At 41.2% G+C, this 14,249-nt stretch overlaps 1 long non-coding RNA gene across 1 annotated transcript in view; it reads right to left on the bottom strand.

The window, feature by feature from the left end:
* The window catches only part of LOC138750120 (uncharacterized), a 56,018-nt gene extending 44,192 nt beyond the window's left edge, over nucleotides 1–11,826 (bottom strand). The window contains exon 1 of the long non-coding RNA XR_011349077.1: nucleotides 11,114–11,826. This is a non-coding gene — a long non-coding RNA (uncharacterized lncRNA). The remainder of the gene's footprint in view (nucleotides 1–11,113) is intronic.
* Nucleotides 11,827–14,249: the final 2,423 nt, after the last annotated feature.

Genomic DNA, 14,249 nt, shown 5'->3' with positions numbered 1-14,249 from the left:
TATTTAATTATCGCACTCGAACAAAATTCTGGTAATGATTGTTCTTTTTTTTTGCTGAAGCACATTCATAAATACAGGAGACAAGTCCTCTTAAATCACCTTTTAGAACTCTACTGTAAATCCATCATCCCCTGGTGACTTTGCATTTGGCATCTCTATAGCTTCCTTAATCTCAAAACCTGTAAATGGAGATTGCAATTCTTTTACTTCCTCTTATGCTAAAGCTGGCAAGTGTAAATCAGATAAAAAAAGATTCAATAGAACCATAATTCAAAAAGAAGTATATAACTTCTGATAAAATAAATAAAATTGGTCATTAATTTTGTGAGATTTATAAGTAATTATTGAATTCTTTTTCACAACATTAATAGTTCTCGACACATTTCAGTTTTAATTGCCAAGCTAATACCTTATGAGCTCTATCACCCAGTTCATAATCTTTGAATTAAACACTCATACTGATATGGTTGCAAAGTATTATAACGTAATTTCAACTTAGTTAATGCTGCTTTTTTAAAAATCTTCTCTAACCTTCTTCTGAAATTCTTTTTCCAACTCAGCTATCTGTTTCTCCAAAGTCAGACTTTCTGCCAAATACAGTTTTTTTAAAAATTTGGCTGAATAACTAATAATTTGACCCCATAAATATGCTTTCAAAGCATCCCATAAAATAAAATTACTACATACTGAATTAGTATTTATACTTAAAAAAGAAGCAATGTTCCTTAAGAAAAGTAATAAATTCTGTTTTTTTTTCAATAACATTACATGAAATCTCCACTGATAAGTTGATTGCATAACCTCAAAACCAACACAGGATATAAACAACATAGAATGATCAGACACAATCCTACTCTTATATACAGCCTGAACAATTCAAACTTGAAGATGTTCTGATATCAAAAACAAATCTATTCTAGAAAATGAATTATATCTAGATGAATAAAAAGAAAAATCTTTTTCTGTTGGATTTAATCTTCAAATTTCAACCAAATTCAAATCTTTCATCAAAAACCCCATCTGTACAGCCATCTTGAATTTCCTTATACTTTTTGGAGATTTATCCAATAATGGATCTAAAACACAATTAAAATAATCTCCAATTAAAATGTTTTCATTAGCCTGATTTAATGTTAAAAATGTTTCAGATATAAATCACTCATCATCCACATTAGGTGCATAAACATTCAACAATGTCCACACTTCTGTAAAAATCTTACAGTTCACCATTAAAACTCGACCTTCAGTTTCAATAAGTGATTCCAACTCAAATGGTATTTTCTTAAAATTGCCACTCCTCACACTTTAGAATTAAAAGAAGAAGCAACTACATACCCTACCCAATCTCTCTTCAATTTTAAATGTTATTTTTTTAGTTAAATGTATTCTTGCAAAAAAGCACTATCAACCTTCATCTTTTTAATATAAGCCAACACACATTTATGTTTAATCAGATTATTCAATGCCTGTATATTACAATTCAAATTAGACATTTCTTTACTAAAAAAAATACACAATTCACACTATAGCAAAATATAGCTCCCCTTACTTAAAAATCCCTTTAAATAAAATTTAAAAAAAACCCTTTATATAAAAAACCCCAAAGAAAGACAAAAAAATGTACATCCCCAAATATAGTAACTCCCCAAATATCTGGGTGTGGTAAAACCCACTAGTGGCAAATGACTATCTAAAGCTTCAGAGCCATTCCCCCCAGTCAAAATACTCAGCAATTATTTATCTCAATCATATTCAACAATGTCCACACTTCTGTAAAAATCCCCAACGATTCCTGAGTCTGAGTCCTCAATATCGAGCAAACTCTGTGTCAATTCACCCTTCTTTCCATTCTTTTAATTCCCCTTCTACTTATCAGATGCCTTCCTTTTAGGTGACGATGTTCGACCAGCTCCTCACACATCTGGCAAAGAATTACCAAAAATGAATGCTTCATGATCACTGTCAAATAATTGAGTTTTAAAATTCCAAAAAAAATTCAGCAAGGTATCGAAAAGCAAATTTTAACCCTTTCTCTACAATACCTCTTTTGCTGAATTAAATTCTCCACACCTCTTAATAATTTCCTGACTCTAATCAGCATAAAAGAACTCTATTGCTCTGAACCATCTTTGGAGTTTGATTCTGTCGAGCTTTTTGAACAGCAATCCATAGAATCATTCCTCTATCCTGATATCTCAAGCACCAAATTAAAACTGCTTGTGGTGGCTGACCCAGAAAAGGTTTGCTCCTCAGTGCCCTATGTGCTTTGTCCAATTCCAGACCATCCAGAAAAAATTAATTTCCCCATACATCTGGAATCCACTTTTTAAAAAACTTCACTGGATCTGTACCCTCAATATCCTCCGAGAGTCCTAACATTTTTACATTATTCCGTTGACCTTGATTTTCCAAAGAATCAATCTTCTTCAGCAATTTTCTCTTCTGAATCTCTCATCCTACAAAAGAATCTTCCACTTTTTTCATTTTCTCTCTATTTCATTCCACTAGATCTTTACAATCATGAAAAGCCTCTTCAATTTTTTGAAATTATCTTGTACAGTATCCACTACTTCCAAACATCTATTAATGTCATCTTTAACAACAGTCATATCATTCTTTACAGCTGACACTTCTTCACAAATATCATTCATTTTGATATTTGCAGGTGCATCTTCTGACAAATCCCTGCATGTGTGCAGGCCGCTAAGCACCACAGTGGGATTGTGCGTCAACCACTGCCCGGCTGACTCACCCATGTGCCCAACTTCATGGGTGTGCATACCAGAGTCAGCCAAGTGAGAAACAATGCCGGTGCCATCTTGCGACTGCAGGGTAGGCACTGGCATCATACTTATTTGACCAGGAGTATGTTGGGCCTTGGGAACTAAGTCAGTCAACTCCATGGCTTCAACTTTGTGAGTAGGCCTCAATTCTTCAACACTTTTATAAGGTAATTTTTTCTGTAATTGAGCTTTTGGTTTCTTCACATTAGCAGTCATTTTCATTCTTTAGTCTTCAAACACCTTAAAAAAACTATTTTTAAAAACTTTCCAAACCTTTTAATTCAGATATTAATTAGTTCAACTGGGGAGAGGTGGAACTGCACGTCTTCTTCCTATGCCATCTCGCCACTCCCTCCCCCCACAACACATAATACTTCTAGTTGTTGGAACTTCCAGATCAGACTTTGTGTTTAATGGAATTAACCAACATCTTCATAGGACTTTCCTTTAAAGATAATCCAATGCAATAATGACCATTGACTAGCATGGCAGATTTTGAGACTAAATCCAAGAACTGCTCGTCTTCTCTTGAAGGTTTTTAGTCATCAATGAGACTCTCAGGAAAGTTTGTCTTGAATGGTTGTTCCCACAGCTCATCAAGTTTCACAACTGATATCCTATTGATGACTTCCATTTTTTCTTCCTAGCAATCCATTAATCATCCAACCAAGCAACATAAGGTCTGTCTCCCACACTCCATATTACATGTAGTGGTTCCAGAGCCTTTGGCACATCTGAGCCAATCAGCAACTCTGTCTCAGAGCCAATTTCATGTAGATGAACATTCCTCAGATGAGACAACCAATCAATATTGTTTTGATGTGGGATGTTCCCTATGTGCACAGGTATAGTCTTCTGGGTTTATATGCCTGGGAAATCACAAATATCACTGCTGTCCAGTCCAGCAACCTCTCAGCCTGAAACAATTCTAGTTTCAATGACCTTCCATTGACCCATAGTTCTCAATAGAATCCTTAACCTTCTTCCCTGAAGATTAGGCTTATTCACTACTCAAAATGATGCAGTGCTACCTGGGTCAAAAAATGCATAAGAACGCACTGTTGTATTCCTCTCCCTGGCCTTGACTTGTACAGGCACTTTTGAGAGTTTGCAGTTCTCCTCACTGACCCCAGCAAGACCGCCTGTCTGAACAGAGGCTACAGCTCCGATATCAGCTGCTTCCTTTCTTTCTGCTGCTCCTTTTCCACTTGATTATTTTCCATTTCCTTCTTCTTTTGGTGGATATGCAGCGTTCTGGGATGCTTCAAACCACATATGTTACAGCTGAGTCACTTCCTGCACTTTTTACTGATGTGTCCTTTACAGAGAGAGCCAAAACAGACTCTGTTCTTTTAGGAAAGCGATTTTCTCACTATGTGCCCTCTTTTCCAACTGTGGACACATCTCCAAAGTATGTCCATGTCTGCAGAACGGCTCTTCTCAGCAGAAAATCTTTCCTTTTCCTTAGTACCTCCATCATTTTCCTTCTCTGCAACTGTCACGGTGGTGCCAAAAGCATTCCTCTTATTCTTGAGTGAGGCTGTAACTTGGACCTCCCCACATTTCTGCACATTGTTGCAGTATTTTTGATATCTCCAAATACTGGATCTGTTGCAATCTTCACTTGCCACTCAAGGAAATCCACCATATACTTAAAATAGCTCTTTGATTGTGTTGTTCCAGAAATTACAGACCACAATTCTCCATCTATCCCTCAGCCGGTAAGGAAACTTCCTTATGATGACTAGCTCATCAAGCTCATGCATGTAATTGCATCCATGACATTACAACATCCTCTTAGAAAGAGGATGTGTGCTTGTAGAGCCTTTGTGTCATCCAGTTTTATTGATGACCTTGAAAGAGCCTTCTCCATACTGTAGCAATTTTATGCTCCTTGCCAAAATGCTCCTTATAAAGACTTAACCTTCCGGAATCCTCAGACCGAGGCCACTTCTTCCAAGTCCCCTTGGCTGTCATCTTGTGTACTGTTCCAGATAATAGAGACAATCTCTGAGGTTCTTGTTCTTGTTTTCAATACTGTGTTCAAAGGATTCAATGATCACTTGGTACCAATGTGGGTCACCATCAAAAACTTGAATCTCCTTGAGCATGGAAGAGAGAGGCCCTGCAGCTGGATTAATAATGCAGTGCCTTTCCTTAACTGTTCACCATTGCTTGTAGCAGATAATGCAATGGCAGATGTTGTGTGCATGTTTACCTGAATTTCTGATGCTTGTCTGGCCGCTGTGGTGAAAGATTGGATTTGAGGTCCAGCTCTCTGAGGTTGTTATTATTATTGGTGTTTGTGCTTTGTTATGGAGGCCAGAGGACCCCAAAAACCAGCAGCAATAGATATGCACCACAACATGGGGTTACTTAAACAAAAGTAGTTTTTAATTATTATCTGACAAGAAATTATTATCTGACAGAGCCTAGCAGTTGGGAGAGGAGAGGAGAGGAGAGGAGAGGAAAGGAGAGGAGAGGAGAGAAAAGGAGAGAGAAGGACAGAAAAGAAAAGAGTCCGGGGCAGGTAAGAAAACTTTTTAAAAAGTCTCTTACCAGGGTCTGCGGGGAGGAGTCGGCGTCGGAGGCGCTCATTGGTCGAGCGAGCGTACAGGAGAGTGTGACGGGAAGGTAAGGTCTTTTTAAAGACTCTTACTGGGGACAGAGCCTAGCAGTTGGGAGAGGAGAGGAGAGAAAAGGAGAGAGGAGAAGGACAGAAAAGAAAAGAGTCCGGGGCAGGTAAGAAAACTTTTTAAAAAGTCTCTTACCAGGGTCTGCGGGGAGGAGTCGGCGTCGGAGGCGGCCATTGATCGAGCGAGCGTACAGGAGAGTGTGAAGGGGTTAATTGGAAAAAGGCCAATAAATAAGAGGGACAGCGAACGGCCCAGCGAGTGAGTGGCCCAGTGAAGGAGTGGGACTTCAAGGCTTTGGCTCATCAGGCCCAGTGAAGGAGTGGGACTTCCAGGCTTTGGCTCATCAGGCCCAGTGAAGGAGTGGGACTTCCAGGCTTTGGCTCATCAGGCCCAGTGAAGGAGTGGGACTTCCAGGCTTTGGCTCATCAGGCCCAGTGAAGGAGTGGGACTTCCAGGCTTTGACTCATCAGGCTTCGGCGAAAGCAGGCGGAGAGAAAGCTAGGATAGTCTTCATTACTATTTCATTGGGGTAAGGGATGAGTGTTAAGGCTGTGTGTTGTCGGGAGTGCCGGATGTGGGAAGTCCTGGAGTCTTCCAGACTCCCGGATGTCAATATCTGCACTAGGTGTGTCGAGCTACAGATTGTCAGGGACCGTGTTAGGGAACTAGAGCTGCAGCTCGATGACCTCAGGCTGGTTAGGGAAACAGAGGTAGTCATAGACAGGAGTTACAGCCAGGTGGTCATGCCAGGGCCACGGGAGGATGAAAAATGGGTAACCGTTAGGAGAGGGACAAAAGAACGTAAGGTGCCAGAGACGAGCCCTGTGAATGTAACCCTCAGCAATAAGTACGCCTCTTTGAGCACTGTTAATGGGGACATCAAGGTTGGGGGGAGTGACAGTGGCTGTGCCTCCGGCACGAGGTCGGCTCCTGTAGCTCAGAAAGGGAGGGAAAGGAAGAGGAGGGCAATTGTGGTAGGAGACTCCATAGTTAAGAGGACGGTTAAGGGATTCTGCGGACGCAGCAAGGAGAACCGGATGGTGGTTTGCCTCCCTGGTGCCAGGGTCCGGGATGTTGCTGCTCGTGTCCCAGATATCCTAAAGTGGGAGGGACAGGAGCCAGAGGTCGTGGTACATGTAGGTACCAATGACATAGGGAGAATTAGAGAAGAGGTCCTAAAAAGTGAGTACAGGCAGTTAGGTAGGGAGTTAAAAAGAAGGACCGGAAAGGGGGTAATCTCTGGATTACTCCCTGTGCCACGTGACAGTGTGAATAGAAATAGAATGAGGTGGAGGATTAACATGTGGCTGAAGGGGTGGAGTAAGGGGCAGGGTTTTAAGTTTCTGGATAACTGGGACCTTTTTTGGGGGAGATGTGACCTGTACAGTAAGGACGGGTTACATTTAAATCCCAGGGGGACCAGAATCCTGGCAGAGGTATTTGCTAGGGCTACTCAGGATCCTTTAAACTAGAATGGTTGGGGGGAGGGAACAAAATAGTACAGAGCAGTAAGGAGAAGGTTAGAATGCAAACAAAGAGAGTTTGTAGTAAGTATTTGAATATGGATGGGCAGGTGATAGAGAAGGGAAATGCTCTGGAAGAAGATGAAGGGCAATTGGCAGGAAAAGTAAATAATGTTGTTCTTAAAGATGAGGGAAAACAGGGATTAAAAATTGGGAAATCCCTGAAATTCATATATTTTAATGCCAGGAGTATTGTAAAAAAGGTGGATGAGCTGAAGGTGTGGATTGATACTTGGAAGTATGATGTGGTAGCGATTAGTGAGACATGGTTGCAGGAGGGATGTGATTGGCAACTGAATATCCCTGGGTTTTGTTGTTTTAGGTGTGATAGAGTCGGAGGGGCAAGAGGAGGTGGGGTTGCATTGCTTGTCAGGGAAAATATTACAGCGGTGCCTAGGAAGGATAGATTAGAGGGCACATCCACGGAGGCTATTTGGGTGGAACTGAGGAGTAGGAAAGGAGAGGTTACACTTGTAGGGGTGTATTATAGACCACCCGGAGGGGACCGAGACCTAGAGGAGCAAATCTGTAGGGAGATAGTAGATATTTGTGATAAGCACAGGGATGTAATTATGGGAGATTTTAATTTTCCACATATAGATTGGGAAACACAATCTGTGAAAGGACTGGATGGGTTAGAGTTTGTGAAATGTGTGCAAGATAGTTTTTTACAACAATATGTAGAGGTGCCGACCAGAGAAGGAGCAGTGTTAGATCTACTGTTGGCAAATGGGATGGGTCAAGTGACGGAGGTTAGTGTTGGCGAGCACTTCGGGTCAAGTGATCATAATACCATCAGCTTCAATGTCATTATGGAAAGAGAGAAATCAGGGCCAAGGATTGAGGTTTTTGATTGGGGAAAAGCTAGATTTGAGGAGATGCGAAAGGACTTGCAGGGTGTGCATTGGGAAAATTTGTTTTATGGGCAGGATGTAGTAGAGAGATGGAAGTCTTTTAAAGATCAGATTTTGAGAGTGCAAAAGCTTTATGTTCCTGTTAGGTTAAAAGGAGGGGCAAAAGGTTTGAGAGAGCCGTGGTTTTCAAGGAATATTGGAAACTTGGTTCGAAGAAAAAGGGAGGCATACATTAGATATAAGAAGCATGGAGTTAAAGAGATGTTTGAAAGATACATTGAATGTAAGAGGAATCTTAAGAGAGGAATTAGGAAAGCTAAAAGAAGGTATGAGAAAACTATGGCCAGCAGGGTGAAAACTAATCCAAAAGAGTTCTACAAATATGTTAATGGTAAGAGGAAAGCTAGAAACAAAATTGGTCCCATAGAAAATCAGAGCGGAAAACTGTGTGTGGAGCCTAGAGAAATGGGGGAGATATTTAACAGTCTCTTTTCTTCGGTATTCACTAAGGAGAAGGATATTGGGAGATGTGAGATAAAAAAAGCAAATTGGGTAAATATGGGGAATATAGAGATTACAAAAGGTGTAGTTTTAAGGCTTTTGAAGAATATAAAGGTGGATAAGTCTCCGGGACCAGACGGGATCTTCCCCAGGACATTGAGAGAAGTGAAGGAGGAAATAGCAGAGTCTCTGGCGGTAACTTTCCAAATGTCATTAGATATGGGGATAGTGCCGGAGGATTGGCGCATTGCGCATGTGGTTCCGTTATTTAAAAAGGGTTCAAGGAGGAAGCCTGGCAACTATCGGCCTGTAAGTTTGATGTCTGTGGTAGGTAAATTAATGGAGAAAATTCTTAGAGATAGTACTTATAAACATCTGGATAGACAGGATCTGATCAGGAGCACTCAACATGGATTTGTGGGAGGAAGGTCATGTTTAACCAATCTGATGAATTTTTTGAAGAGGTGACTAGGATTGTGGATGAGGGTAGCGCAGTGGATGTTGTCTATATGGACTTCAGTAAGGCCTTCGATAAGGTACCACATGGAAGGTTAGTTAGGAAGGTGCAGTCTTTAGGTATAAATTTTAAGATAGTCAAATGGATTGAACATTGGCTGAAAGGGAGAGGCCAGAGAGTGGTAGTGGATAATTGTCTGTCAGGTTGGAGGCCGGTGACCAGTGGTGTGCCTCAAGGATCAGTATTGGGCCCATTGTTGTTCGTTATATACATTAATGATCTAGATGATGGGGTGGTGAATTGGATTAGTAAATATGCAGACGATACTAAGATAGGTGGAATAGTGGATAATGAAGAAGGTTTTCAAGGATTGCAGAGGGATTTGGGCTGCTTAGAAAAGTGGGCTGAAAAATGGCAGATGGAATTTAATGCTGATAAGTGTGAGGTGCTTCATTTTGGTAAGAAGAATCAGAATAGGACATATGTGGTAAATGGGAGACCATTGAGGAATACAGAAGAGCAGAAAGATTTAGGAGTAACGGTACATCGTTCCCTGAAAGTAGAAACTCACGTGAATAGGGTGGTGAAGAAGGCTTTTAGTATGCTGGCCTTTATCAATCATTGCATGGAATATAGGAGTTGGGAGGTGATGTTGAGATTGTATAAGACATTGGTGCGGCCTAATTTGGAGTTCTGTGTGCAGTTCTGGTGGCCTAATTACAGGAAGGATATAAACAGAGTGGAGAGAGTGCAGCGAAGGTTTAGCAGAATGTTACCTGGGTTTAAGCATCTAGAGTATAAGGAGAGATTGGACAGATTAGGTCTTTATTCTTTGGAGCGTAGAAGGTTGAGAGGGGATTTGATAGAAGTATTTAAGATTATGTAAGGGATAGACAGAGTGGATGTGGATAGACAATTTCCATTAAGAGGAGGAAAGATTAAAACAAGAGGACATGAGTTAAGAATTAAGGGGCAGAGGTTTAGAGGTAACATGAGGGGGAACTTCTTTACTCAGAGAGTGGTAGCCGTGTGGAATGATCTTCCGGGAGAAATAGTGGCGGCGGAGTCAATTGTATTATTTAAAAAAAGGTTGGACAGGTATATGGATGAGAAGAAGATGGAGGGTTATGGGCATTGTGCAGGGAGGTGGGACTAGAAAGGGGTGTTTGGTTCGGTGCAGACTAGAAGGGCCTAATGGCCTGTTTCCGTGCTGTAATTGTTATGTTATGTTATGTTATGTTATGTTATGAAAACAGAATTAAACTTTTACTTATTACTATCAACTTAATCTACTTAATTCCACCCCCCCCCCCCCTCCATACTAAGCTCAGGAAAGCTTTGGATCGCAGCCCAGTCTCACTGATTGCAGACAATTCTTGTACTTTTGCACTCAAATTAGCATCTGTTGGAACCAAGGGGTTAAGTTAAAATGGAAAATATGCCTATGTACTATTCATTATGTTACTATGTAACTATTAACTATTTACTTCATTATACTGTTTAAGGGAAATATAATGCAATTAAGTAACAGCCACAGTATGTAGAAAAGTTGGCTGATTATAGTATGTGTAGAATTTGCTGCCTCCAAATACAAAGAGAGAAAATACTTTTTTCCCCAAGGTTACACTAAAACAACAGAATGTTCTGGCCTTGGAGATTAAGACGGGAGGGCTACACCATAGATAATTGCAGAGCAGGAAATTGCTTGGGATAAATCTTAGACAACGAGCCTATCAAAGAAAGCCAACTTTTGTTCAGTGTAACAATGTTGATCTATATAAACAGAAGAGATTGGACAGTAGGAGTCAATCTTGGGGAATAGCTCACTGAGCAGGTGACCTATGAATGAACGACTGAACCAGAGCTCTGTTAAGCTTTATTCTTGTTCTTTGGCTTGGCTTTGCGGACGAAGATTTATGGAGGGGGTAAAAGTCCACGTCAGCTGCAGGCTCGTTTGTGGCTGACAAGTCCGATGCGGGACAGGCAGACACGGTTGCAGCGGCTGCAGGGGAAAAATGGTTGGTTGGGGTTGGGTGTTGGGTTTTTCCTCCTTTGCCTTTTGTCAGTGAGGTGGGCTCTGTGGTCTTCTTCAAAGGAGGTTGCTGCCCGCCAAACTGTGAGGCACCAAGATGCACGGTTTGAGGTGATATCAGCCCACTGGCGGTGGTAAATGTGGCAGGCACCAAGAGATTTCTTTATCTCGGCTGCACCATATCATCAGATGCAAGGATCGACAATGAGATAGACAACAGACTCGCCAAGGCAAATAGCGCCTTTGGAAGACTACACAAAAGAGTCTGGAAAAACAACCAACTGAAAAACCTCACAAAGATAAGCGTATACAGAGCCGTTGTCATACCCACACTCCTGTTCGGCTCCGAATCATCACCCACGGCTCCTAGAACGCTTCCACCAGCGTTGTCTCCGCTCCATCCTCAACATCCATTGGAGCGCGTTCATCCCTAACGTCGAAGTACTCGAGATGGCAGAGGTTGACAGCATTGAGTCCACGCTGCTGAAGATCCAGCTGCGCTGGGTGGGTCACGTCTCCAGAATGGAGGACCATCGCCTTCCCAAGATCGTGTTATATGGCGAGCTCTCCACTGGCCACCGTGACAGAGGTGCACCAAAGAAAAGGTACAAGGACTGCCTAAAGAAATCTCTTTATTCTTGTACTATGTAATAAACTGATTGTGAAACCTTCTCCTATCACTTCATTCAACAAACACGCTGGACTCAGACGACATATAATCCAAATTAAGGGTAGGGTAAAGCCAGAGTCCGACACATTAATAAAGTTTACCAGTCTTTGGTGCTTAACAGGCAAATCATTACCACTCACAGCGTTCTGGTTGGTTTTCTGAGAGTTTCTTTTGTTCCAGGTCATCTGCTCCTGATTTCCTTCTAATCAATCTTGCTGACAAAACCTGCCCCCTTCAGGCTTCTCTAGATTATCCTCTTTTTTTCAGGTCTTCTCTTTGACCAGTTAGTCTTTCAAAGTTTGCCAACTTGTCCCCCTGGAACTAATTTCTCTGTCTCACCTTCTCTCTCACTCCCACCCTCTCTGAGAGCAAAGCTGTTCTCCTCTGCCAGCCAAGATCACATGAGCTGGTGAATGTTGCTACTTTGTTGCATGTTTGCAAAAAGCACTCTGCAAAAGTCTTGCAAAAATTCTATTTTAAAACATGTGTGTGCAACCTGCTCTAATAATTTTTCGTAAATCACCTCTAATACTCTGTCCCACCTTCCCCTTTAAACTGTCTTAAAAAACAATAGAGATAACAATACACAATATATAACATGTTATAATACAGTAATTCAATTTCAAGAGTTTTTCTATAAATGATCAATTTTAATACCTTTACAATTAATCTGCTATCATATTATTCATATCCGTGATATGGTTAATTTGCAGATTTTATTTTTGTAATATCAAACTCCAGTTTAACAATCTTCTGTTTATATTCTTAATTTTGTGAGAAACAGAAACAGAAGTACCTTCACAGAATTTGCTTGAGACAAAAATTGAGAACAAAGAACTTTTATTATACTATTACAACAATGCAAAGTTGGGTGCTTCCCCTTACCCTGGGAATACACACATACACTGAGGCAGACCCAACTTTTATACATTTCATTTCAGTACAGAGATACCTTCCCCCTAACATTCTTCTGCCTCCTGGATTGGTTTAGCATTAGGTAAATTCTGCCTACGTGGATTCTAACTTCCTATCAGTTTATGTGCCTTCCTGCAAACTTGTTAACCAGGAAATATCATGACTTTGTTCTTTACTCATTAATCAATCCCCAAGACTTGCTAAAGCTATTTACTTGCTATCCTGCTTTGAATATCCTTATTTTATTATACTTTTGTGAGAGATGAGTAAACTTGACATAAAAATATGAAAGATGGGGAAACTAGTAGAGACACATGGAGTGATGGATTAAACCAGTATGAACAGGCTAAGCATGGAAATTAGGATGCAGGAAGCAGAGTCAGCCTATGTAAGATAAGAACCTTCTTTCTAGTCCTTTCGACAGGATCAGTGAGCCCACCGTATGAATAAGATAAGGAGAGGTAAGGAATAATAGAATGTAGGAAGTTGAGATAGTCTGGATGAGATAAGGGTCTCCTAGCCCTAGACAGAAGTACCAAGTTCTACATATATAATTAGTAAGCCATACACAGATTTATCAAGTGATGCATATTTAATTAGTAAACCCCTAGACAGGATTAGCGAACTCTGCATATGAAGGGACTGTAGCTCTGAGAGTTGGTAAGGTGTGAATGGGGACAAGGGCAAGGTTGTGAATAAGGACAATGGGGATAATGACATGAGAAGACACCGACAGGATACCCCCTGGTCCTCCAAGTCCACTGAAACTGCACGTAGGCAGGAAGGATTGCCTATGCCAAACCCATCCAGGGGGCAGAAGAATGTAAGGGGGAGGGTATTCTGATACCAAAATTCACGGTATAAAAGTTGGGTGAGCCCCAGTGTATGTGTGTATTCCAAGGGTAAGGGGAAGTATGCTACTTTGCATTATTGTTATAATAAATGTTCTTTGTTCTCAATTTTTATCTCAAGCAATTTCTGTTAAGATATTTCTATTTCTGACACTTTTATAACCCTTCCTAACCCTTCCTCCCATTCCAGAATTCCTTCACCCTGATTTAACCCATAATACTTCATCCTTAATTAGCACTTGCTTGACTCCTCACATTCCAGTATCCCTTCACCTTAAGTTAACCCATAATACTTCATCCTTAATTAGCACTTGCTTGACTTCTCACATTCCAGTATCCCTTACAATCCACCCTTTTTCTTTCGCTAAGCTTAGTAAATCCCCATTCAGTAGTGTTCCATTAAGCTTGGTCCCTTTCCCAGCGAGTGAGTAAACGAACTGCAGCCTCAGCGTCATTAGACGGAATTTGGGAAGCATACATCATTTGGGTTGTAGTGACCTGCCAAAGAGCCCGTTGAATTAAACACTCCACACAAGTCTTTAGGCAGGGGAGCACCATAATGGCCAAAATAGCGAGTCCAGCTGCTATAAGGGCTGTGGGTATCAGACTCCAGTTACCAATAGAAAGGCTAGTCCATCCCACACCGGACCGAGGTTGCCAAGTCTGAACCTGGGTATGGGAAGATTTTCAAACTCCTGAAGAAGTGTCTTTAACCGCCTGACCGTTGTGAGCATTGTCCTTAACCAGTCTTTCACAAACGCTGCCTTCAGCAGCCAACGAGTAATTGAGAGCCAGGCGGTTTTGTTGACCTGTGGCTCGTATCTGTCGTTTTTCTTCAGCCCATAAATTCAGGGCCAACACTGTCTGTTCGGTGATGATCTCCAAGGCTGGAGTCTGATTAAACAATTTAAATGCCAAGCAGCTGTGGTGTTCTGGAGCAGCTTACTTTGTTTACAGCTGGAACTCCCCTTACAGTGGTGGTTTTTTTTAACATTCTGAATGTCTGTGTGACCCAAAGGATGCTTTA

Source organism: Narcine bancroftii, assembly GCF_036971445.1.
Source record: "Narcine bancroftii isolate sNarBan1 chromosome 12 unlocalized genomic scaffold, sNarBan1.hap1 SUPER_12_unloc_1, whole genome shotgun sequence".
Taxonomy (NCBI): domain Eukaryota; kingdom Metazoa; phylum Chordata; class Chondrichthyes; order Torpediniformes; family Narcinidae; genus Narcine; species Narcine bancroftii.
The sequence above is the reverse complement of the archived record's forward strand: the minus strand, read 5'-3'. Positions and strand labels throughout refer to the sequence as shown.